The sequence below is a fragment of the Gossypium hirsutum genome, chromosome A07 (genome assembly GCF_007990345.1).
Source record: "Gossypium hirsutum isolate 1008001.06 chromosome A07, Gossypium_hirsutum_v2.1, whole genome shotgun sequence".
Taxonomy (NCBI): Eukaryota; Viridiplantae; Streptophyta; class Magnoliopsida; order Malvales; family Malvaceae; genus Gossypium; species Gossypium hirsutum.
In genome coordinates, this window is record NC_053430.1 from 65,989,629 (window position 1) to 65,994,039 (window position 4,411).

Consider the following 4,411-nt stretch of genomic DNA (forward strand, 5'->3'; position numbering starts at 1 on the left):
GGTTTGCATGTCAAATTACCCAAAATTTGAGCTAGTGGCCGGCCATGCTATGGGTGGAAACATGTTGGGAACATGTTGACTTAGTGTGTTATGTTAGAAAGAATAAATAAAGGGTTAGTAATTAAGTAATGAAAAGGGAGGGGTGATGAAAATAAAGTTGTCTCATCCATCCCCCCCCATTTGCCGTAACTAGTCAAAGAAAAGAAAAAAAAAAAAGAAAGGGTGTTCATCCTTTAACACCTTGGCCGAAAATTTGAAGGAGGAAGGAAGAAGAAAGGTTGAAGAGATTCGGCCATGCATGTAACTAGGCTAAGGTATGTTTGATGATGTTCCATGAGATGCATGCATGTTTTAGTTGTTAGTTTGAGTTCTACCTAGCCCATGGTCTAAATCTTGCTATGTGATGGAGATGATATTCGGCCATGGGTGTTGTCTTTCTTGGTTGGTGTTTTGATGTTGTGGTGATGAGGCATGAAGATGATTGAGCTTGAGTGTTTAATAAAACAAAAGGTTCTTGGATATTCGGCCTTGGTGTTTCTAATTGGAGGTATGTTATTTTTATTTCTTGATAATTTATGTGAATTTGAGTTAATTGTTAAGCTCCTTTCATAGCCCATGAATTAATATTTGTTATTGGTTGGAAATGATGCATTCGGTTATGGGTTGATTGGGTGTCTTTCAAAGTGTTAAATGTGTTGGAAATGGTTTGATAATGATGATAGTTATGAGGTATAATCGGTCATGTAATTAGCTCAATTTGAAAATTTTGTTTGTTGTGTAAGTGCATGAGATACTTGGGTAAATGAACCGGTTTGAGTAATGCTTTAGTTGGGAATGTGTTTTTGCTAAAATGCAAAAATATATATATTCGAGTGGGTACTAATTATTATGAAATGGATGCAATGACAATGTATGTGATTGTATCTTACATTGAAATGATTAGTTTGTGCCTTAATTGTGGCTCGACAAGAAAGTATATTAGGTCATTATGGGTTTATTTATATGATGATGCTATAATTGTAGTATTGAATAATTGTAGCCTAATAATGTGTTCGGTTGTGCATGAGTAGGGAATATATATATATGGTGTTTAAATAACTAGTTATTAAGGTCATTTGTAGCTTAACTATATGATATACATGTATTAAATTAAATTGCCTATTTGATAAGTGATTAAATAGTAAATGATATTGGTTAAGTAATTAAATAAATCTATTTGTTTTATATTAAGCTCAAGAGCAAAGAGGGTCGAAGTTGGATAGGGGAAAAGAGAAAGTAATTGAGTAGCCTTTCCGCAACCGTTCAAGTATATCCGAGGTAAGTTTTAAGTGTTTAAACGTTGAGTAAATCCAATTATAATAGGACATGATGAGTTGATTTAATAAGATATGATGTGGCCATGATATGTTCTAAGCTCAAATGGTAAGTTCTTATGTGTTTGAGCTTAGGAATTTAAGGGTAATTTGAAATAGTCTGCTTCGGACAGCAGCAGTAATGTGACTTTAGAAAATCACCATAAATTTATGGACTTGAATTAGAGGCTGAATGAGACATGAAATTAAAGCTTAATGAGTCTAGTTTCTTATAAAAGAAACTGTGTAAGCAAAGGAATTTCCAATAATGAAATATTTAAAGTTGTGTGAGACGGTGTCAGAATGACTCTGAAATCCCCTGTTCTGTTTTTAGAAAATCATTATAAACTGTACAAAAATGGTTATAAGATAAAATTTATATGCTTAGACTCCTTAATGAGTCTAGTTTCAAATGAAATCAAATACAACACATTTTGAATTCTGTAAAATGAGAAATTTGATTCATAGTGAAGAGTGGGCAGATTAGTCAAACAGTGAAACAGGGGAAACTTTAAGAAAAATATGGTATTGATTTGCCAAACATAAAATTCTGGAAATTTTATGGATGGAAGATATACGAGTATATATTCAGGAAAAATTAACGGAAAGTGATTTGGAGTTTTGTAGGTCCAGTTATAAATAATTTAGTGACTATTGCTCAGGAAAAACAGCTTGTGCTGAATTTGAGATTATGTTGTGAACCTTGATAAACTTGTTTTAGTTGCTCATAAGCTATTGATTAAACCCATACTTGAATTCTAAATCGTGATATTGTAAGTTTATGAGTATTCGAATATGAAATGATAGTAAGGCCTAATGGCCGATGTGATGAATGTGAAAGTGTATATATATGTGATAAGGCCTAATGGCCGATGTGATGAATGTGAAAGTGTATATATGTGATAAGGCCTAATGGCCGATGTGATGAATGTGAAAGTGTATATATATGTGATAAGGCCTAATGACTGATGTGATGAATGTGAAAGTGTATATATGTGATAAGGCCTAATGGCCGATGTGATGAATGTGAAAGTGTATATATATGTGATAGGGCCTAATGGCCGATGTGATGAATGTGAAAGTGTATATATGTGATAAGGCCTAATGGCCGATGTGATGAATGTGGAAGTGTATATATATGTGACAGGGCCGACGTGATGAATGTGAAAGTGTATATATGTGATAAGGCCTAATGGCCGATGTGATGAATGTGGAAGTGTATATATATGTGACAGGGCCGAGTGGCCAACGTGATGGATGTGAAAGTGTATAAATGTGATAAGTCCCGAAGGGCATTTGTGTCAGTACTATATCCGGGTTAAAACCCCGCAGGCTTTATGCGAGAATATTATCACTGATTAATGTCCTTAAGCTTCGTGCTTGTACTATATCCGAGCTCTAAAGACCCGATAACTTCGTGTGGAGATTATGTCCGGGTAAGACTTCGTAATAAGAATTGCTTATAAATATATTCAATGCGAAAGGTTAAACAGGTATGTACTCCAAGTTTATATGTGAGCTTGATTTGCACTAAATCATAAGGTAGTTATGTGATGCATACGAGAGCAATATATGAGACTATTCCTATGATTATGTGACATCGGATCAGTGTGAGAGGTGATGTGAAATCATACGATATATCTATGTCACATGAGCTCACTTTTATGTGAAAGTTTATCTGCCTATTGTATATGATGAGATGTGCAGATTCGGTAAAGGGATGGTATGCCCGAAGGAAGAGTGAAATAAAAATACAAACAACTATGTTATAATTTGATTGTTATCTGTTGACACTGCTTAAAACTTACTAAGCATTGTAATGCTTACTCCGTTTACTCTGTTTCCTCTGTTTTATAGATGTCATTGCGAAGCTACAGGCTCGGGGATCGTCAGCAACTAGTCACACTATCACTATCCACTGTTTGGTACTGCTATGTTTCGGATTGTCTTATGGCATGTATAAAATAGACTAGTGGCGGAAGAATATTTTGGTTAATGTATATAGCCATGCGAAAATGGCTTATATATGTTTGAGCCTAATGTTATAATCATTTGGTATGGAATGGTTAATCGCTATCATGATTTGTGCTATTTATGCTAAAAGGGCTAGTTGAATCATGGAAACTATGAAATAGGTAATGTCTACCTTAAAGGCAGATGCTGGCAGCAGCAGTGATGTAGATTTTGAAAATCACTAAAAATAGTAGGATTGGAATTAAATAGTGAATAAATTATGTAAGCGAACCTTGATGAATCTATTTTCATAGGAAAGTAACAAAATGATCATATGGACAGTATGTTAAGAGATATTCAGGTTCTCGTGAGACAGGGCCAGAACGGTTTCTGGATTCTTTGTTCCGACTTTGGAAATTCATTATAAATTAACCAGAGATAATTAGGAGTCATGCGATATATGTATGGATTCCTCTCTGAGTCTAGTTTCTATAGAAACAAACGGCATCAGTATTGAAGCCCTGTGCAGGGAGATATCCAAGTCGTAATGCGCAAAGGTCAGTGTAGTCGATCCCTGTAACATGGGAGACTTTGAATAATAAACTATACTAATTGGCCTGACCAAAAAATCTAGAAAAAAATATGTAGATGGGCATATGAGTCTAGTTTCAGGGAAAAATTACGAAACTGATTTTCGAGTTGTGAAACTCAAGATATGATTTTTAAGGTGACAGTGTCGCAGTTAGCCAACTGCCTGGAAAATTTTAAAATGGACTGCGATAGTAAGCGAATTTAGTCTGTGAACCCCTCGTGTCCGACTCCGGCAACGGTCTCGGGTACGGGGTGTTACAGTGCGCAGGTGCTGGAGTAGGACGGGGCGCACAATGCAGCGCACGATGGGGGCAGGTGTGCTCGGCGTGTGTGATGGAGCTGGGCTGCTAGGCTAAGGGCTTGCGTCACTTTAAGGGTTTTGGTGTTTGGGATTTTTAGTGATGAATGAATGAAGAAGGTAGTATTTATAATGAAAGGAATAGGACTTAAAGTAGAATTCTTAGAGAAATTTAATAATTAAAAACTCTAAGTTCTAATTTTAATCCAAGTTAACA